This window comes from Macrobrachium nipponense, chromosome 7, assembly GCF_015104395.2.
Source record: "Macrobrachium nipponense isolate FS-2020 chromosome 7, ASM1510439v2, whole genome shotgun sequence".
Taxonomy (NCBI): domain Eukaryota; kingdom Metazoa; phylum Arthropoda; class Malacostraca; order Decapoda; family Palaemonidae; genus Macrobrachium; species Macrobrachium nipponense.
The window spans coordinates 9,876,923-9,900,761 of NC_061109.1; positions in this window are offsets into that span (position 1 = coordinate 9,876,923).

Genomic DNA, 23,839 nt, shown 5'->3' on the forward strand with positions numbered 1-23,839 from the left:
TCTCACTGAGAATTACACTCTAAACTTTGCAGGTCCGCTGGTAATAGCGGTTAGAGTCGTGACATACCACTCAGATGCGGCGGGCTCGCGTCTCTTCCACGGCGATGAAAAATCACTGGCTCTGTCTCATGATCAGTTACTGGTGCAAGGTGGCGTCTGCGGTGGGAGGTTGAAACCGACATTCTTTGGAAGCTTGAATTTCAAGTTGGTGGCCCCTTTGGTGCGTTCGTTCCTTGTGAAAGGGTTTCATCTACTGAAACAATAATAATAATAATAATAATAATAATAATATTAATAATAATAATAATAATAATAAGAGATTAATCACATCACCTGTAAGGTTTCAGCCAGATGAAACAGGCACTAGGAGAACCAGTATTGTACAAAAAGATTCCTAATTATACGAACAAAGATGTGAGCTCAGAGAAGTCAAGCCCTTCATGACCTTCAACAGTATTACGAAAGTAATGTTTGTTGTTGACAGTTCCCGCGCAAGTAAGCAAAGCCCTTTGAACCCCACACTTAGTATATTCACTGAAGACTGGATCTGCATCAAACCCAGTGAGTGCCAAGGGATCTACTAAGGACCAGATGTCTCGCCATGATGAATTACCTGGCATTGTGTAGCCATCAGCTGAAACGGTTATCTCTTTATCAGGCGACTCTGCATTGAAACTTAATATGAAATGACCTCGTATCTCAGTTGAGGCAGTGAACGCAAAATAAAAAATAAAAAAGTTGCCTCAGGATCGTTTGTGTTTCAAGGTAAAGGAATTCATCATTTATTGTGCAAGATGAAAAAATAAAACGCGTGATTATGGCTTTTGAAAGATATATATAAGACGTAGATATCTAGCTAACGGCCTTAGTCCCACACCGAGCCCTCTCTCTCTCTCTCTCTCTCTCTCTCTCTCTCTCTCCTCTCTCTCTCTCTCCTATTATAAACCGTTGTAAAATGAAGAAGGCATCGTGATTATAGTTTTCAAAGAAATATATGAAACTGATATCTAGCTAATAGCCTTAGTCCCATACCGACCCTTATCCTCTCTCTCTCTCTCTCTCTCTCTCTCTCTCCTATTATAAACCGTTGTAAAATGAAGATGAAGAAGGCATCGTGATTACAGTTTTCAAAGAAAAATATAAGACACTGATATCTAGCTAATGGCCTTAGTCTCACCCCGACCCATCTCCCCTCTCTCTCTCTCTCTCTCTCTCTCTCTCTCTCTCTCCCCTATTATAAACCGTTGTAAGACGAAGGAGGCATCGCCGCCGCTCCAAGGCCAAGCCTGGCGTCCTTCAGGAGGAGGAGGAGGCGGCGACAGAGGCGAATGAAGGCAAAGATGACGACTGAGAAACCTTCTCGTGATGCAGCAGTGTCATGGCCTCTCGAGGAGAGACGGGACGGATGCTCCCTCGCACCTGGCCATGAAATCTGGCTCCGCTCTGTCCTTCCCCTAGACGCCGATTATGTTTTCTGCCTCTCGACTTTCTCAGGCTCGGAAGTACTACGAAGATTCGGACCGTGTCTTCGATGCCTTTTTCGAAGTGTTTTCGATGGCAATTTCCCCCCAAAATATCTGCTGTAGTACTTTGTTTGCGATGCCCTCGACGTATTATAGTAGATTCACATCAACCATGCATTTGATGTCTAGGCCAGTTCCTTACGACGTCCCTGATTGGCTGTTGATAAGCCAATCACAGAGCTGGAAATTCTCAGTCTCTGTCCAGAGTTCACATAGGCAGGATGTAGTATATTCCACCTCTCCTGAGGGATACTTTTGAAAGGCGTATCCCTCAGGAGAGGTGGAACATAGATCCTACTCGTGTGAACTCTCGAGAGAGACAGAGAGTTTCCAGCCCTGTGATTGGCTTATCAACAGCCAATCAGGAGCGCTGTAAGGGACTGGCCTAGACATCAATTGCACGGTTGATGTGAATCTACTATAGTACAAATTGAGGTGTAATAGTTAATGAGATAAGTCTAACAATGCCATCTCATTATATACACACATGTATATGTGGTATATATATATATATATATATATATATATATATATATATATATATATATATATATATATATATATATACACACACACACACACACACACACATATATATATATTATATATTATATATATAAATTTGAATTTTAAGTGGCTATTTGTAATTCCTTATGGGCGTTTTGCAGCTAAGAATACCTCTGTTAGAAGTTTTTGCTTCACCAAGATAAACATATTTGGAGATTCTATTATCACGTTTCATCTTGCTCACTAATGTCTCTCTTTGTGTAAGATACGATAATCTGAAATGCCTACAATCATTTGTGTTATAATAATTACGGAATTACAAATGGCTGTTGAAAGAGTATCTTGTGTGTGTGTGTGTGTAAATAAATTCTTCTATATTTCGGTAGACAAACTTCCACCCTTATCAAGCAATAAATGACAAAAGGAGTTACATTAGCAAAATATATTTTGAGAGATATCCCCTTAGGTGATGCCTGGGGTCACCGCTAAGTCGACACTGTTGGTTTTGTTAATTGTCTTCATCCGCTTCATCGTTGCCTTAAGGAAGATGATGTCTATCTGGTCAGAGTCCCAGGGACTCAGACCAGATAAACAATATCATTGTTGCCTTAAGGAAGATTATCGTCTATCTGGTCATAGTCCCACAGGATCAACTTTTCCAATGGAGCCTGGGACTCTGACTAGACAGACAATATTTCCCTTAAGGCAGCAGTGAAGCAGATTTAGTCGATTAACAGAACCAACGGCAGCTTAGCGGTGACCCCAGGCATCACCTAAGGGCATATCTCCCCACTATATATTTCGCTAATAAAACTCCTTTTGTCATTCACTGCTTGATAAGGGTGGAAGTTTGTCTACTGAAATATAGTCCTTAGCTTTAAACCAGAGTGTTTCAATGGACCACAATATATATATATATATATATATATATATATATATATATATATATATATATATATATATATATATATATATATATATATATATATATATGTATGATATATATATATATATATATATATATATATGTATGTATATATATATATATATATATATATATATATATATATAACATATATATATATATACATATATATATATATATATATATATATATATATATATATATATATATATATATATATATATATATGATGACCACTGTCTTGTCAGAACTGCTGTTAAGTACGACGGTACTACTGGAGATAGACGGAGTGTGCCTTGGAGGGTATTTCATAAATAAAAAGGAATTGAAATAACACATCAATCCAGAGAGTCCTCTCAAAGGTTCCTGCAGGAAATATAAAGTAATTATCTCTTGTAACCAACCCTGAAGCACCCCTCAAGGTTGTGCAGCAGGATAGGACTAATTTCATTCTCTGACCCGAGCGCCATCTTCGGGTCGTATAGTCTTAGCTCGTCAGACGATCTTCATCTGGTCCGCTGTATAGTGATTAGAGTCGTGGCATGCCAATCAGATGTCGCGGGTTCGTGTCTCGCCCAGGGCCACGAAAGATCACTGGCTCTGTCTCGAGATCAGTTACTGCTGCAGAGTTGGAGGTCTTTAGCGGTGGGAGGTTGAAACCAACAGTCTTCTGATGCTTGAATTTCATGTCAGTGGGCCCTTTGGTATACTTGTTCCGCGCGAATAGGTTTCATCTACTGAAATAATAATGAAAAAATAATAGGGAACAGCTGTAAACAGAGGACAGACACCTCCTGCCTCATAGCTTTGAGCAAGTCAGGTTCCGTTATGAGAGACGGCTGTTTCCCCTGAAACGGGTACAATATAATAGTTATGTTCTATTTGATTTTAGTTATCTGTTATCTTTTAAATTATATTATCTTATTTTTTTTGTCAGATGGAGTTATCAAAACATATGCCTTTTATAGAGCAGAAGTCCTGCATTGGGAGGTCAGACGAAAAGGAAGCCGCGGAGGTTTTGAAAAACTGCCTTATTATTCATATCCGCCGGAGAGCAAGAAACGAGAATGAGGTCTCTATCGCGAAGGACAAGACAGAACTGCGAGCGAAGGTCAGTCTCAAGACACCCGGATGTTCAACATGACTCACGCTAACTGTTGCGTAATCATGATGAGAGCATCCTTGAACTGTTTCAAGTTCGGTCTAGCACCGGGGCAGAAAATGCTGAAGAATATCTACCTGTCGAATTCCAGGCCGCAAGAAAGTAATGACAGCCAAGGGGATGTAAATTTTACACGAAATGATAGCCCGTACCTTTAAATATTGTAACTGCCAGTTGCCTGTAGCTTTCATCGTTAGACACAACAACAACATTTTGTATTACCGCGACGAAAATGACTTGGAGGACAAAGGAGAGAAAAGAAACTTGGCTCTCGAACGAGGAACAATATCCATTCTTTGAAATGAAATTGCCAAGGGAATGAATGTTGTCAAAACTATCTATTTTCTCAATATGGCCACAGTTCTTAAAAACATTCTTATGTAAGGCATTCGTGACTACGAAAAAGAGTCCGGTTTATTGACAAAATAGCTGATGGGTTAAATGATTGGTTAATCAGCAGCCCAACTGGTGTCCTTGCATGAGCCATGTAAGTCTCTTTCATACAGCAAGTCTACAACATAGTTTTTCCTCCTCTTACTCCCAAGAACTTTCATATTTTATGTGAATTAAACCTCAAACCGCACCAAAGAGGAACATTATTATTATTATCATTGATTATCATTTGATGTATTTAGAACGAGTCTACATCAGCCATGGACTTGCAAAGTGTCCCACCAGAGAACAGAAGCCAGTTCTGCAAAGTGGGTTGCAAGAGGCAGATCTGAACCGCCGCAAAAGCAAGTTCTGTAAAGCACAACATTTGATCTTCGAACCCTGAGAAAATGAGCTCTGCAAAGCGAGTAGGGAGCACTTATTCTTCGTGGTCCGCAAGGTGAGAGGCACGCTCTGAATAGGAATCCGACAGAAGTGATGTCTGCAAAGCGAGTAGCGAGCACTAATTCTTGCTGGAGCCCTACTAAACTGAGCTTTACAAACTGAGTTCGCCCTGAGCAAACAAGTTAGTAAAAACCCTTAAGGCCTCCACTAACTTTCATGTTCCTCGTTAGACGAGTGGGTTACGTGCTTGCCTACCGATTCGGTAGCCGCGAGTTCGATTCCCCGCTCTGCCAACGTGGAATCAGAGGAATTTATTTCTGGTGATTAGAAATTCATTTCTCGATAGAAGGTAGTTCGGATCCCACAATAAGCTGTAGGTCTCGTTGCTAGGTAACCAATTGGTTCCTAACCACGTAAAAAAAATTTAACCCTTCGGGCCAACCCTAGGATAGCTGGTAATCAGTTCAGTGGTCTGGTTAAACTAAGATATACTTAACTTTCATTTATATCTGCGCGCAGATATGCCTGAACAGTTGGCCTATGCAGGCAAATCTGAACCCACTAACGTTAAGTCATACCTGAGCAGTTATGCCTGTCCAGGCAGAACGGAACGGTAGTGGGTTCAGTTTTGCCTGCACAGGCAGACCGTGCAGGCATAACTGCACAGTTGTAAATGAAAGATAATGGCGGCCTTTGGAACCCTACAAAAGCTCTCTGCAAAGACAGTAACAAACACTTATTCTTGGAGCCCACAAAGCGAGAGTACGAATTCTTGGAGCCTTGCAAAAGCCAGCTCTGCCAAGTGAGTAGAGAGCACTAATTCTGATATTTTTGTCAGTTTACACCACTGTGGAAATTGTACTTTATCAGCGAATCTCTGCTGAAATGGACGACCAGGATAACACTCGACGTGTTTCTGAATCCTGATTTTATCGTCAGCGAGGACCAAGGAAAACACCATGATGAGAATATTCTCGCCGACAAAACACGACAGATTTGATCCCTTAATGATATCAGGTCACGGCCAATGTCTTCGGTCCGCGAAGTTTGAGATAGGTCAGGGAAGGAAGGGTTTCGGATTCTGGGGTTTCCCCAGGAAGCTCCGAATGGACTCGTTGGATCGACGTGAGAGTCATCTTCATCATAATATCATTGTTAGTCATGGAGGAAAGAACATGGGTTATGATAGTATTGACGAGAGAGAGAGAGAGAGAGAGAGAGAGAGAGACCTTACCTTACAGACCTTATAACTCGTTCGGGTTTCCCCAGGTCCCTCAGTGTGAGGCACCTCTCGTGTCTACCAGAGAATTGTTAATGCATCTTCCGGTATATTTTGCATCTTCCAATCGTGGATGGTCTGGGATGCAGCTTAGATATTTGTCGAGCTTATTCTTAAACACATCTACGCTCACTCCTGATATATTCCTCAGATGAGCTGGCAACGCATTGAATAGTGCTACGTCTATAGAATGCCTCGCCTTCCCAGCAGAGTTTTAGTGATATTTAATTATAAAAGTAGCAGCCATGCCTTCTCCTGAAGCGACTGTTGTTGGGAGAGTGGGTATGTCGTAGGGAAGATATTTCCGGTCTGACGGAAGCTTAGGGTAAGAGAGGCAAGTCACAAGAGTAGCTAGGCTTCGAGATGGATTTTAGGGACTTCTACAATAAGACCTATTTTCCTTCCCAATTTGCTGGCGTTGTGTTTACCACCTTTCAGGCAATGCCCGAGGCGGTCTTTGGAAGCCCCGTGATTCGAAAACAACCAGGATCGATCTCAGTCAACTGCAGTCGGTAGTCCAAGACGGATGTCCACCCGGCCAGCCTCCCAAACTTAGGCCTACCCACGACGTACTGGTGGACACGAACCCCAGACCTGAACCGAGGTCAGGCCGCATTCTTCTACAAGGATACACTGAATATTGCATAAAGGTACGTCTGAAAGTGTAAACTTCAACCCAGCACCTTTTACTACCATACGACTCTTGCTAAATTCATTTTCAATTCTCATTTTTACCCCTTCTACATCAAAAGCCCTTTGTCCTCATCGGGCCACGTGCTCCCCTTTGTGACTTGTTAAAGACCGAGCTTTCGTGCATACCTCAGTGAACCACCTCGAGTTACCTTCCCCAATGTTAGAGAATTAATCAGCCTTAATCAAAGCAAGAAGTCATTTTTCCTTTTATCTCGTTTAATCTGGGATTCTTTTCCAGATTCCATGAGTCACGTGCCGTCTCTCTGCCCGCAAGTGTGCATTACCCCAAGTGTATGAAAACCAGCTATAACAGCTCAACGGAGCCATCATTTTACCTTTTCTCCAGCCCAGCACGGGCCTTTTCTTTTAGTAAATAAATAGTGTTAAGTAACGAAGCTGAGTTTTCTGGCGACCTTCCCTCTAAATTAATAATAACTTTCAGCTTACGGTAAGTTAAAGCAATTCCCTCTTGAAATCCCTAAATTACTTCCGTTTACGTATCTAGCCTCTCTCAAGGCCGCTATATACGTAAAAATAGACGCTGCATTGTCGATGCTGATGCGTAGTGGATTAATGTCCTGTGTGCTTTCCTTAGTTTTTCTGGTATAGAGAGATAGAAATGGCGTAGCAATGTAAAACCTTCGATTTCGGTTTGATGTCACATTTCTTAACTCGCTGATCAGTAGGTTCGTTACTAATGTCATGCATTGTTTGGTAAATCTATTTATGGAGCAGAGAAACATGATTACATTTGAAGTTTTAAATTTAAATTGATTAAAAAAGCGTTGTCATATATGCTGCGTAAGAAGAGCCATAAAAGACGGACAAAAACCCAGAAACTGGGCGTGAAATATCTGGGCGGCATCTTCTGAGAATTCCGATAGATAATCACTACATAGACGTCTGTCTCCTCAGCGGGGAGCCCTCCGAAGACAGGATTATTGCACCCCCCCCCCCCCCCCTCAAGAGCCTGAGCGAAATTCTTTGTTTGAGTAATTTATTCTGACTCGTCGTCTTCATTTGCAACTTGCACAACTATTCCGGTTAAATATCTTCTCTGTGGAACCCTTCGGGATCAGCATCTTTGCTCTGCTGCCCTGAAGACTGGAGACATTCCTCTTGCAAGCGTGATGTCTTCGTAGCAACTATTCCTCTCACTCTTTTACAGTGTGTCTAGGCATGGTACGACACTATTCATGCGTTCTTTATGCTTCATGCGATACAGGATCCATGGCAGTTTCATAGAACGTACAGTGACTCAAGCTGAATGTTGAAATGTAGTTACAGCTCTTCCATATCTTTTAGTCCTGTACGTCGTAAAAACAAAAGGGAAGAAGTCTACGCACCAACCCAAGTCGGACCATGTCCCATGAAGACGTTAAAATTTTTTCTGGGCCTTTGTGTAAGTCTAGGAATGTGCGGAATTCTGAGGATATCTGACACTGCCGAGTTCTCCAGCGATGACGATGCTATAGCTTACCAGGAAAGGTAGAAAAAATGCTAAGGCTTTTTTAATTACGACTTTTCATGACACAAAATTTCTCCCCCCCCCCCCCCCCCCCCCACACCCCCAAATGTTTTAACGCATAAAGCGCTCGTCTACTCGACTCATTTGACATTCCAGCTAACTACGTCAGATACACTTCTCTCAAGTATGTATGTATGTATTTGTGTTGTTTGGTGTATATATATATGATATATTATATATATATATATATTTATTAATATTATAATATATATTTACATATATTATATATATATATATGACTTAGTTGCGTATCTATTTAGGTTGAATTTACTCATGTTTAGTTTTGACCGCCTGAGCGATCTAGGATTAACCTTTAAACTTTACCTTTTTCGACAATTAACCATCTGGCATTCTTGATCTTTTTGTTAGCCTTGTAACCCTTCTTTCCAACTGCATTGCGTTCCTTCCCCAAGTCGATGCCTGAATAAACAGAGAAAGCGCTTGGTACTTACTTTCTGCCTGTCATTTTCTGTGGGATTCGCTTATATAATGAAGTCACGTGCGCCTATTGTGATAAACCAATATGTATATATAATATATGTATGTGTGTATTATATATTAAAGTGAATATCACAGGAAAATGTGCATTCGTGCCTTACAAATTTTAAAAACATAGATATCACTTAATACCCAGTTCACCATACCTCAGAAATCACTTACGCTCGAAGGGAATCAGCGCTGAAGATGTCTCACTGATGGCTCAGTGGTCAAAGTCAATGTCGTCGTTGTTTCTGAACCGGGAAACGGTTCGAATTCTGACGGGACGAAGCACGTATTAATGAAAATTCCCTTTTGGGTGTATGAGGTATTCCCGAGGTATAACGAATTGGATATCAAACAAGGTTTTCTGTTTAATGTACACTACGAAACAAATGCGCTTCAGAAATATATATATATATATATATATATATATATATATATATATATATATATATATATATATTCACTACACTGCATATTCACCTTTTGAAGTAGATGTCAGAAGAGGGGTAGCTATATGCCTATGGTTTTTAAGGAAGTCTCGAGAAGTGCGGTTGCTAGACCTATACCCATATTGTCCCATGATTATCATGAGGTTTAGAATGCCAAACCAAGAAATGGGGCACTTTCGCCCATTTGTCACATAAAATAAGAGACAGAGTAGTTGGATCTGAAGGTGGAACTGAGAAAAACCCCACAGTTGTCGTTGTACCAGGGTATTTGTCCGTCCGTCCGTCCAGACTTTTTGTTGCTGGAGGGCTGCAAATTGGTATGTAGATCATCCACCCTCCAATCATCAAACATACCAAATTGCAGCCTTCTAGCCTCAATAGTTTTGATCTTATTTATGGTTAAAGTTAGCCCTAATCGTGTATCTGCCGATAACACAGGCCACAACCAAGCGTGGCTGAAAGTTTCATGAGACGTGGGTGACAGTGTCATACAGCATTATACGCTGTACAGAAACCCCAATTGCGCCATTTACAACGAGGCAGATTGATCGGAGGTAGGTTGGAATCGACCACTAAACCTGTCAGAAATGGGCCTAGTGTTTCACTACTTTGCCACGGCCACAACTTACTACAGTTACTTTAGTAAAATTCCCAAAATTCTCTGGCCATCTGAGCCTCCCAATATGTCGTAAGAGGTTGTTCCTCGAAGACCTCGCGTTCTTATCTTTGTACATATTGCCAAATCACGGCTTTTGATAGCCCCTATTTTTCACTGAGAAGAATACCATCATAAGAATTAACGGTCAAGGTGAAGGCTTATAATCGAAAATGAATTTCATCTTTTAATCTTTTTGTTTTGAGCATCTCATACGGGCGGGGCCACCACTCTCTCTTTTCACATAGCGGTAACATTAGTGAACTACGTTCGTTTTGCAAGATGATTCCTGGAGAGTGACCCCCAAGGGTCTTCGGGGCTCACTATCTCGGAAAGATCCATTCGCTTTCTTTGACAGCTTAATGTTGAGTAACATCGGTTCTAAGTTTGAAACTGAGAGCACAAAAGAAATCACTAGACGCAAAGCCATGACAGAATTCGAACAGAAAAGAAATCACTAGACGCAAAACCAAGACAGAATTCGAACAGAAAAGAAATCACTAGACGCAAAGCCATGACAGAAATGCGAAAAGAAAAGAACCTTGCTCTGGTGTTCCTTGTCCCAAGAGAGCATTCCTTTTCAAGCATCAGGTACTACGTAGTACATCAGACTACAGACAAGGGCGTGACTCGACAATCGGTCGCTGTTCCCAGAATTCTCCCCGCAAACAACTTAATACATTTCCAAGAGCTCCGTGCCAGGACAGGTTGGGCAACGAGCCAACGACGGTGTTGCAACAGTTACGGTTCCTGGTCCTGGGAGGGACGTCTCGTCTTTATCCTTTGCATGTTTTCAGGAAAGCTGGATTCTGTCTTTATTTCAGTCTCTCGGGATGGTGGTTTTGATTCCGATATAAGACCAGGAGAGAGAGAGAGAGAGAGAGAGAGAGAGAGAGAGAGAGAGAGAGAGAGAGAGAGAGAGAGAGAGAGATTTTGTGTGTTAGTACGTGTGTGTGCGTGTGTGGTTGGCAATAGTCAGATGTGACGATACTCTACCATATCTGAATTCGGGTTACATCCCAGATATAAAACTATTCAATGGATTCGTGCTATTAAGAATACAACTTTAGCAACTTGAATAACCTTACCAGTGAATAGCAAGAACAGTACCATCACCACAAGAGCGATAAAGGCAAGAAAAAGGGAGAAATAATTCTAACTTCTCTCCTCTTCGCATCCTTATCTCGCTGATTACCTTAACTGTACCTATGCATGATTTCCTTACTCAGTCTTTTTCTAATTTCTCTGTTTATATAGTTCCTATTTTTCTATTTATTATTTGATGTTTTTCTATTCAGCCAAGCACTTCTTCATCACTTCTTCGTTAGCATTTTTTTATTTTACATGACTTGCCGTTTGGTCTAGGGTTTCTCAGCGATTCAACAATGTCTGACTGCAGAAAGGACGAAAAATCTTTCCTCCCACATCTCTATCTAGTAAATACCATCCTTAATAATAATAATAATAATAATAATAATAATAATAATAATAATAATAATAATAATAATAATAATAATAACTAATAATAATAATAATAATAATAATAATAATAATAATAATAATACTCAATGAGTTTTAGGGTCAAGATGGAAATATCCAGAAACTGAAGGACATAATTGACAAATGGTTGGCAATCATGATCCCCAGCCTGTATGTGTGTGTGTGTGTGTGTGCATGTGTATATGTGACAAAGCATGTCATGGTCAGTCAAAATGTTGGTCTTGAGGTTCTGCGGCCAAATACTTAAGTAAAAGTGACCAAAAGGAACCTGTTGGTGCGTACTAGGTACTAGGTACTACACGGGAGTGTCTTCGCTTGGTGGCGGCGTTGCTGGCAGCCCGGTTCCGCTACACGGCGCGAAGAACTATTAATGGATTTTGAAATGTTCAGGGCTTTCTTTTAATTGCTCTCTGAGGATACAACAGAAGACGTGGATGCGTGCAATCAGTTGACCGCAATAACGAATGGATAACGGTTTTGTTAGCTGTCTAAATAAGACGAGCAAAGATATTGTTGATCCGTTCAGTTTTAACGGACTTTCGTCCTAAACAACAGTTGTGGTTAACGATCACAGGAAACACGACTTATTTTTTGCCACATCTTACCGGTTATTTAAAAACAAAACATTAGACTAATCCATCCATACGCGAGATCTATTGGCCCACACCTGAAAAATACATGATGCTATATATTATTTATTTATAATATATATAACAATCAAGGAAAACCGGGTTAAAGAAAATAAAGAACTGACGGTTTAATTAATATTATATTTTGAAGAGAGAAAGAACAGTCATTCCCGACAAACTTCGAGGGAATCTAGTAACTCCGGAAAAGGGAGTATATTTGTTCATTTTGTGTACGATAACTTTCCGAGTCTTCGATGATATTAGAGGAATTATATTTGATTGCAGGCAAAGGGTTAATATATCACTGGCGCACTTAATTTATGTGGCGAATGTTTGGCCTAATGTTGGTGATTTTTAGCGGTAAACGTCACGTTCCAGCGGTGAGGATGGTATTGGCGTTTTAAGTGGTTGCCATTTAGCCTTTTATATATCTATATATGCACATTTTGCGTGTGCATGTGTGTGTGTTTGAAAGGTTGGCTCCAGAAAAGTTCAGACTTTAAGTTTCCAAGCAATTCTACTATATGGGCTAAATGCCAGCCCAAAATCCTTTTACTTGACATCAGCAGAAACTGGGTTAGCTCTTATGTAAGGGGCAATAAACAGCACACTAGTACTAAACTGTGGACCACTTAGCCATGACACCCTCTTACATGGAGTCCCCGATGATCTTCACAACCGCTGAGGCTAGAGGGCTGCAAATTGGTATGTTGATCATCCACCCTCCAGTCATTAAACATACCAAATTTCAGCCCTCTAGCCTTAGCAGTTTTTATTTTATTTAAGGTTAAAGTTAGTCATGATCATGTGTTTGGCACCACTATAGGTGCCAACAACATAGGCCACCACTGGTCGTGGCTGAAAGTTTAATGGGCCGCGGCTGAGAGATTCATGCAGCATTATACACTGTACAGAATACTTGATTGCGCTGAAGAAACTTCAGCCCATTTTTCATTCACTTTTTTTTTTTTTGCTCTGAAGTTTCCTTGGGATTAGGTAAAGTATCAGAATTCTTTTTATTAAAGAGAGAGAGAGAGAGAGAGAGAGAGAGAGAGAGAAGAGAGAGGACATATCCAATATCATTATATAGTTGTGTAAAATGTTTTGCAGTAGACATGTATTGTCAATTAAAACTTTATCGTAGACGGTATATGCAGTATTATTGCGTATGGGTCTAAAGTGTGGTCTGATGTTATATGCAGTTTCCCATACTGTAATAGGATTTGGAACACACATACACACACACACACACACACACACACACACACACACACACACATATATATAATATATATATATATATATATATATATATATATATATATACTATAGTATATTATATAATATATACGCATTAAACTACAAATGTCCTTTAATATCTAATTCGCTCTATCTAGGAATTAATATATTTTCAAACATGTTAACATTAATGAAAATATATCAATTCCGAGGTAGAGCGAATTAGATATTAAAGGACAGTTGTAGCTTAATGCGCATATATGAATCACAGTGAATACGATAAGACTCATATATATATATATATATATATATATATATATATATATATATATATATATATATACATACATACACACACACACACACACACACACACACACACACATATATATATATATATATATATATATATATATATATATATATATATATATATATATATATATATATATATATATATTACACATGCATTACAAGGTGCAAGTTATCTGGTTTGCGTACCAAGACTTCTATACCCATTCTCCAGGCTGCAATATGATGGAATTTAAGTTGACAATGGCATAATATATAATAAGAATATGAAAGGCAAAATACGAAATCAAAGGGATTGCTAGGAATAAAGTTTTTGGGGGGGTTCGAGAGGGGGAGAGAAATGTCAGAAGACAAAAATTAACCGAAAAAAAGTGAGAGGAAAAAAGACGCCGAAAAAAACAGAAACGAAGTCACAGGAAAAAGTAAGGTAACAGAGTCACAGAAAAAGGGAAGGAAAGAGTCAGGAAAAAAGTAACGGTAAACAGAGTCACAGAAAAAGGCAGAGGAAATGAGTCACAGGAAAAAAGTAACGGTAAACAGAGTCACAGAAAAAGGCAGAGGAAATGAGTCACAGGAGTAACGGACAGAGTCACGAAAAAAAGGCGAGGAAATGAGTCACAGGAAAAAAAACGGTAAACAGAGCACAGAGGCAGAGGAAAGAAAAAAGTCAACAGGAAAAAAGGTAAACGGTAGAGTCACGAAAAAGGCAGAGGAAATGAGGTCACGGAAAAAAAGTAAGGTTACGAGTCAGAAAAAGGAGAGAAATGAGCACGGAAAAAAAGTAAGGTACAGGAGTCACAGAAGGCAGAGGAAAAGAGTCAAACAGAGTAACGGGACAGAGTCACAGAAAAAGGCAGAGGAAATGAGTCACAGGAAAAAAGTAACGGTAAACAGAGTCACAGAAAAAGGCAGAGGAAATGAGTCACAGGAAAAAAGTAACGGTAAACAGAGTCACAGAAAAAGGCAGAGGAAATGAGTCACAGGAAAAAAGTCAGGAAGAAATCACAGGGAAAAAGTCATAGTCAGAAAAGTCACTCGAAAAAGGTCCCAGAAAAAGGCATTAAAAAGTCACAGAAAAAGAACCAGGAAAAAAGTCAGGAAAAAATCACAGGAAGAAAGTCATAATTAGAAAACTCACCGGAAAAAGTCACATAAAAAGAGCCAGGAAAAAAAACATAGTTAGAAATATTATGGGAAAAAGTCACAGAAAAAGGCATAGACAAAGTCACAGGAAAAAAGTCAGGAAAAATATCGCAGGAAAAAAGTCACAGTTAGAAAAGTTAGAGTAAAATATATTACGGGAAAAAAGTTACAGGAAAAAAATCACATTAATCTTACCTAGACAGTGACCCCAAAAGACTGTACACATCATCAAGATAATGACCTCCCCAAGAAATATTAGTCCAAGACACCTGGAGGTCACTATCTTAGAAAGATCCCAAATAGTTCGTGTTTTATAGCTTTAATTGCTTTAAATGGCACCATAAATTATTGTGTCTTTTTCCCCCCCTGACTTATGTCCTTGCCAACATTATGACTTTTTTTCTGACTTTTTCCTAGCCAGAATTGTAACCTTTTTCTCTGACATTTTTCTTAGCCAAAATTGTGACTTTTTCTGACTTTTTTCCCCCAGACAAAATTGTGACTTTTGTGACTTTCTTCCTAGCCAAAATTGTGACATTTTTCTGACCTTTTCCTACCCAAAATTGTGACTTTTTTCTGACAATTTTCTTAACTAAAATTGTGACTTTTTTTCTAACATTTTTCCCCAGGCAAAATTGTGACTTACGTCTGACTTTTTTCCTAGCCAAAATTATAACTTTTTCTGACTTTTTTCCTGGCTAAAATTGTGACTTTTCTGACTTTCTTTCTAGACAAAATGGTAACTTTTTTCTGAGCCAAAATTGTGACTTTTTTCTGGCTTTCTTCCTAGCCAAATTGTGCCTTTTTTTCTGTGACTTTTTCCCCCCTGTGACTACTACCGGCTGCCGTTCTGCGAAACCGATTCCAAGACTGGCAACTAATAGTTACTTGGAACCAGACCAGCAACATCAAAACCTTTGCATTTAACGTTGTATTTAGTTTATGGCGCGATCTCCATGGCTCGCCAGTTTCAACCCTGTTCGGCAATTCATCACTAAACTCTAGTCTTTTCTCATTTTAAAGCCTTAGGGGCAATTCAAATGATATACGACTATGGAGACCGTCAAAATCATCATGAATTCTCAGTAGGTACTGGAGTTTCCGGTCTCATCTTCCTATCAATAGCCATAGTAGATTCACATCAACCGTGCATTTGATGTCTAGGTTAGTCCCTCACGACGCTCCCGATTAGCTGTTGATAAGCCAATCACAGGGCTGGAAACTCTCAGTCTCTCTCGAGAGTTCGCATAGGCAGTATGCATGTTCCATCTCTCCTGAGGGATACGTCTTTCAAAATTATCCCTCAGGAGAGGTGGAATATACTACATCCTTCCTATGTGAACTCTCTCGAGAGACTGAGAGTTTCTAGCCCTGTGATTGGCTTGTCAACAGCCAATCGGGAGCGTCGTAGTGGACTGGCCTAAACGTCAAATGCACGGTTGATGTGAATCTACTATAATAGGTACCACATAGTCCTTAATAAGAATATTTATTGTAAACCAACGGGACGCTTGCATAATCTGATCATTTTGGAACAGGGGGTCAGTTTGAATTTCGGCCTACAGATATTATTTAAATTTTTTATTAATGTGGATAGAAAACAATTACAGGCGTTTTTGAAATACTGGTACTGATGGAAAATATCCTGAAGAAAGTTATCTTAGTCAGACTATGGAAGCTGGTAGATCAGGAGTTTAATTAAACAAGAAAATACTTTGTTAATTAGCACCCAGACCAGTAAAAACACTTTCCTTAAAACCTGATTCTAAATGTCTAAAAAAAAAACTGGTTGTTTGTTTTCATTTTCATGACGAATTGTAAATTTGATGTCTTCAAGAACTCTATTGATATGTACCAAAAATAAAGTAGTCCGATCCTTACTCGTAAACAGCTGAAAGGTTGCATCTATGGATATGCTGTAAGGTAGGGGGAGCCGGATGGCGGGGGGGGGGTGGGGGTGGGAGGGGTTGTGGCAAACCAACGGACACTCACCTAACATGACCTCCTGTAAGGGAGGCTGAAAAAGAATGGTTACAAGTTCGCCCTAGTGGAGATCCCAAGGCTAAACCATCGTTTTGAATGTATATATATATATATATATATATATATATACTATATATATATATATATATATACATATATATATATATATATATATATATATATCTATATATATTATATATATCATATGATATCTGTATGCATATATAAATAAAGACAAATTCCACGAAGGAAAGAGAAACGACGGAGGTCTGCAAGGCCTTTCGACTTCTTGTCCTTTACTTATCAGACTCTCCTAAGTGAGGGACAAACAGTCGAAAGGCCTTGCAGTACAGCGTCGCTTCTCTTTCATTCTCGGATTTTGTCATTATATATTCGTCACGTTCTAATTTTTCGTGATTCAGTTATATGTATGTATATACATATACACACACACACATATATATGTGTATATATAAGTATTTTTCCATTCTTTTTATACAGTCTTACAAGAAGTAACTACTGATGGAACGTAATATGCGGTTGCAATTATTTGGCAACATCACTAACAATAACCATAATTTGACAGTGACAGTATATGGTGAATGAGATTTTTAGTAACATTGGTAGATCATTGGCGCTATAGCTGTTTCACTTAAGGTAGATTCTTGGATGAGCCTTATGCTTACGAGACGTTTGTTTGGCGGCCGCTGATTGGCTGGTGCCGGGCGGCAGGCAGCTCCCAGATAATCAGCGGCCGCCGGTGCCGGGAGGTAGGCAGCTCCCAGATAATCAGCGGCCGCCAAACCAACGACTCGTAGGCATAGGGCTCACCCAAGAATCTACCTTAAGTTAACCGACTATAGTCATATTTGATTTCATCTTCAGCGTGAAGTCGATATACAGACTGATGAGAGAAACAACCAAAGACACCTTGAAATTTCAGTGTCCTTATTCAACTGCAACAAGGCGTGAACCGACCTCCAGCTAACTCGTGCCCGTGCTAAAATCTAAGGTCAAACAGCACGCTGGTTCACAACGAAAATTAAGATAAATACGCTATATTTTATTAGAAAATTTTTCTGTACTGTTCAACATGCACATTATTTATTTTATATATTTTAATTCTAGTAAATAAATCATAAATGTCTTATCCGAAAAATCCTGTATCTTGAACTCAACGCAAAGCACCTTTTTCAGACCTTTTTAGGCTTTCCTACCAACCCCAAAACAAGAGCAACAGCAGCAACAATAACAAAGTCGTTTGTAGGCTTACTCCCTGAGTAAGCGAAAATGGTCAGTTGAATGATGCCTCTTCTGCACTGCAATGTAGTTTTCACCCATATGAGAAAAGATGACACATAAAGATAGTGATGGCCTTTGAAGATAAACTGAAAAAAAGAAATAAGAAAAGTGATGACCTTTGCAGTATTATAGTAACATATTTTAGTCAAGTGACGTATTACAACGATATCAGAAACAGTCAGTTTAGGGCAGTGGTCCTCAACCTTTTCGAGGTCACGGCCCACTACTTCAGATTTAGAATAGGAATTGATAAGTTCAAAATAAAATGTATAGTTCCCTGCAACTGGAATTTTATTCCATGTTATTACCATAAATTCAAAACACAGATTTTCATAAACTCAATATACAAATTTGCTCAGAATCTTTTCATGGCCATTTTTATTATCTAAAAATTAACCATTGAACAATTATTGGAATACAATAAGAAAAAGAAAATATATTTATTGCCATATTTTTTCATATACTGTTTATCTATAATTTTAGGTCTGGATGAAAAAAGTATAATATACTTTTATTTTTAAGTATTGTTTATTCAACTTTAAATTATACTTTTTTTTTGTCTATGGCCCACGTGATAATCAGGCCACCTGTGGCTGATTCATACGCTTGCGACGGAATTGCCAAACAGCGCCAGATGTCGTTATTACAAGCGGCTGTCCGGAAAGTTTTGAAGCGTACTGCTAGACTTTTTTTGAGCGATTGTATGGGAGCGTTGTTTTTATAGGCACCTGAAAATACTGAATTGAACGATGTCTCAAGTGAAGAAATGCTATATTTTGGATCAACTTATGTTATGTTTTTTTTTAAATGTTATTATGTAAGCCTTGAAAAGCTACTTTTATAAGTTGTTCTCTGTCATTTAAGAAGAGTATAAGGCTATCGTATGATATGTAAAGATAAGACATATAAACTTAGGTTGGGGACATTATGGTGCTTCTTTATTCATTATGTGTACTTACTTACTCCTTTGAACTCTGCTTCCAGTCCTTTCAGAAAAGTTGAACCCTTACAGGTGATGGATTCAAGTACTTATATGTCTTGGTCCTGTATCAGGAAATACCTCAGAGGTAATTGTCAAACTCATCGGCTATCCTTTGCATTTGTATGCCGTGTAAATAGCATTGATACGTGATGGGTATAATTCACACACACACACACACTAGACATATACATATATATATAGATATATATATATATATATATATATATATACTATATATATATTATATATATATATATATCCTTAAATCCACGGTAGAAAAGTGAGTGAAAAACTGGAACAAGTATTTTTGTAGTATATTCTACATTGTCAAGTTCCTACTGAATATAATAGAAGTTGCCAGACCTTTATATACAAAAACAGAAGGGGGGGCGGGGTTACAGTTGATTAATCTGGGCGGTGTGTTCTTTAAGCAAAAGAGACAAGGAGAGAGAGAGAGGATCAAGGGATAATCCTTGTTGACGTGGCTGGAATCCGTTTTTACTGAAGCCACGTCAACAAGGAATTTGTATATATATACATATATATATATATATATATATATATATATATATATATATATATATATATATATAAATGAGATTGAATATAACCCTTTTCCTACTCAGGGGTGGATCATGAAAAGCTACGAGGTTCGTAATTAAATGCTTAGGTCAATAAAGGCACAATTATAATCAATGAAAATCAACGGTTTTACATGACACTTGGCCTTTAGTCTTCATTAGAATTTAGGATTCCTCTCCAATAGTGGTTAGTGTCGTGGAAGGCCACTCAGATGTCGTGTGTTCGCGCCTCACCCCAGGGCGATGATAAATCGCTCGCTCTTTATCATGATCAGTCACTGCTGCAGTGTGGGGTCCTTTGCGGTGGGAGGTTGAAACCGAGATTCATTGGAAGCTATTCCGTAACTCTCTCTCTCTCTCTCTCTCTCTCTCTCTCTCTCTCTCTCTCTCTCAGGAATAATTTCAGCTTCTCTTCGCTGCTTTCATTTTAGTACATGATACAAATGACACCAAGAACAAAAACAGGATCTCATTAAATGCTTTGAGATGCCAAGCAATATCAGCTCAAACTATTTTGTACCTCTGCGAGCTCAAAATGTTGACACATATACATAAACACATACATTATGTGCTTGTGTGTGAGTGTGTGCGTGTGTGTGTGGATGGAGAGAGAGAGAGAGAGAGAGAGAGAGAGGTTCAATTAGATATCGAAATTACCTTCCCGTTTTGTAACAGCCATTAGACCGAGTGCAACTACGACGCCTTCGGAACCACAGCTAATTACCACTGACTACGTAAGGCAGAGAGGTAGCAACAACAATCACTTTTATCCATAAATTTTGAACCGCCACCTTTGTAGTCTTTAAGCTCTGCATACGCTCACGTTATTTCTGATCGTATATGAGACAGAACCGGGCAACATATTTACGAATACTTGTAGCATATAAAACGCTAGTTTCTAATGTTAATCTTCCAGTCCACAGCAAGACTTCGGGTGAGGTGGCTGTCTTTGTGCCTTGCAAAACCTGCGTTGAGAACCGCCATAGGTGACTGGCTACTATAGTAGATTGATTAGCTGTTGATAAGCCAATCACAGGGCTGGAAAATCTCAGTCTCTCTCGAGAATTCACATAGGCACGATGTATAATCCAACTCTCCTAAAAGATGTCTTTCAAAAGTATCCCTGAGGAGAGGTGGAACATAATCCTGCCTATGTGAACTCTCGAGAGACTGAGTTTCCAGCCCTGTGATTGGCTTATCGACAGCCAATCCGGAGCGTCGTAAGGGACGGGCCTAGCCATCAGATGCACGGTTGATGTGAATCTACTATAGCATCCCAATTTCCTGCTTAGGTCAACAGAGGCACAGTGGCTATTTGGGGGAGACAGGGCTAAGTCATTTTCCCCCTACCAACACCAGCCGTTCCCTGGGGGGTTGGGGGCCGGGGCCACGTGCTCCCCCATGAGAATTAATGACAAAATAATAATATGAAAGATTTAGATGATAACGATAACATAAATGAGAAATATAAAAATGGGGAAAATATAAAAAAAATCTATTATAGAAATAATAATAAGATTTTGCGGAAAAATCATAACAATAATAATAATGATAATAAAATTAATGTATATACTATATATATATGCATATATACATACACATATATGTGAATATAAATATATGCAATATAATCATCATATTATTTTTATTTCTCCGTGATTTAAAATCAAATATATATATATATATATATTAGTATGTATGTATATATATATATATATATATATATATATATATATATATATATGTGTGTGTGTGTGTGTGTGTGTGTGAAAATTGGGGATTCCGCCGCCCCACCCCCCATGAAATTTTTCTGGATCGCTAGTCCCTTACTAAGAATCGACTTGAGCCTCGCCTGGTATGTGTGTCACTTCCTTTTTTCCAAATATTTCTCTTTATAAATTCAGTAATGAGAAACCTCTATACAATATAAACCCTCCGTAGTGGCTGGAATCCAACCGAGCTAGTAAAGGAGATCTTAATCCTAACTTGGTTGATATGAAGGCGTCTTCTAACATAACATTCGCTACAACAAAGCGTTTTTAAAAGCAGGCATTCAATCAGAGATGTCAGCGAAGGGACTTTCTTCTCTCTCTCTCTCTCTCTTCCCGCCTCTTCTCCATTCCACGGACCGGCGAAAGTCGGAGGGAAAGGAAGAAGGAACTGGTCAAGGGGAAAGTGGTCGTCCTGACGATGGGTCCGTAGGATGCTTTCTCTAATGATAGGTTTGGTGTGGGAATGAAAGAGAGCCTCCTCCTCTTCCTTCCAGTAACCAGTCTCAACCGACCGGGATCCCTGATGCCCTCACCACAACCGCTATTCGTTCGGCAGTCACTTACCTCCTGAGGTTCGACTTTCGACTGGAGTCGTAGGAGAAGCAAAATGCAACGAGAAAACCTTTCTCTCTCTCTCTCTCTCCCTTCTCACCGATATTCCCAGTAGGGATCGTCGTGCCGTCAGTGCGCCTCATGCGGTAAAACTGTAGGCATTACTTAGGTTCTACGTAGCGCTCTTCAGTCCCTAACTGCTACCCCCTTTCATTTCTTTTTTACTGTACTTCCGTACATATTGTCTTTCTTCCATCTTACGTTGAAGCTTCTCCTAACAATTGATTCATAGAGCAACTGCTTTATATTCTCTTTCTTCCATCTTACTTTCCACCCTCTACCAACAATTGATTCATAGCTTAACTGCAGTGACGTTTCCTCCTGTTACACCTTTCAAACCTTTTTACTGTCAATTTCCGCTCCAGGGGTGAATGTCCTCATAGATCCCAGCGCTTGGCGCCTTTGGCCTACAGTCAATATTCAGTTCAGCTCACAGATATTGCAGGAGTTGATCGTGCCGAGAATTGCCGGCTAAACCAAGATCCTCATTTCAAAGAGGAAGGCGATCCATCTAAATTCTCAGGCGACAACAGTTTTCAGTAGTAAAAAAAATGCCTGTTTTCACGGTTTCTTCAAGTGGTCATTGCAATTGTGGTGATAGCATCATTAGGGAAGCTGTTAGACATACAAGACAGCAGTTTGTCTGTGGACTGCTTTTGCGGTGCCTTCGTCAGATATGCGCGCGAATGTCCTATTATTAGCGTTTAAGATCGTTGGTGCAGAGTTGTTAAAGAAAAATATTTTGACACGTAACAGTGAGATATGCAAGCACAGAATCAACTGGTCACAGTAAACCACAAATTCCACTCCTTCACCCTCTTTGGATACGCTTGTCACTACAAAAGCCTGAGATTCAGGTGAAGAATCAAATGAAGAAATCTTGACGCTACAGGCTTGATTCGAAACTCCAGAAGATCAGAATGAGTTAGAGTTAACCACCTGATCATGAGGACTGGTTACAGTGGGATGTTTGATAACGGCGTATCTCTCTCGAAAGGCATTCTTAGTGTCGGCAAGTTGAAGAGAGTGAAGTGGACTTCCGTCTGTCAGTTAATAATAGCCGTTGTTGTTCAAGAGCCTCCTAATACTACAATATTGATGTCCAAGCGAGAACTGTGCTTGATTCGAGATGCATACAATTCTGTCTGGCATCAGCGTCGTCCTAAACTTAGGAACCTCAGATATTTCATAGATATTTTAATTAGAATCACTGTGAAAATTAAGACATCAAAAACTCCGTTAAGCTTATTTTCAACAGAACACTAAAATATTCTTTTTTTTTTTATTTAGAAAATATACTTTTACAGTTCTCACAATTTGCAAGATTGTATATATATTACAATCTATTTACACAGGTCAAATTAGTAATGATAAGAACAAAAGGATGAACATATTGCGAAGTAAAAAAATAAATAGTATTTACCCCCAAGTGCGTTTAACAATATGAATCTCGTTTTGAACATTTTACTTTTTTTTCATGAATGAAACGTACTTCACTCTCCAAATGAGAGTAGTACTCCTTCACTCGCTGAAAAAGAAAATACCAGTTACAAATGGTCCACAGTATATTTTCCCCAAACCTATCGGCGACCTATATGCTTTGTATGGATCTTAGGAAGGCATCGTAGTAGCTATAGTCCACTAGAACCTTGCTCACATAGATTGAAAGAGTTCTTGCCTTACAGATGATTTAGAGCAGTGATTCCCAAACAGGGGTCCGCTGACCACTGAGGGTCCAGGAGATTTTAAAAATTAATATTTTTTCAACGCCAGACAAACATTGTGGCTGCTTTCACCAATTTT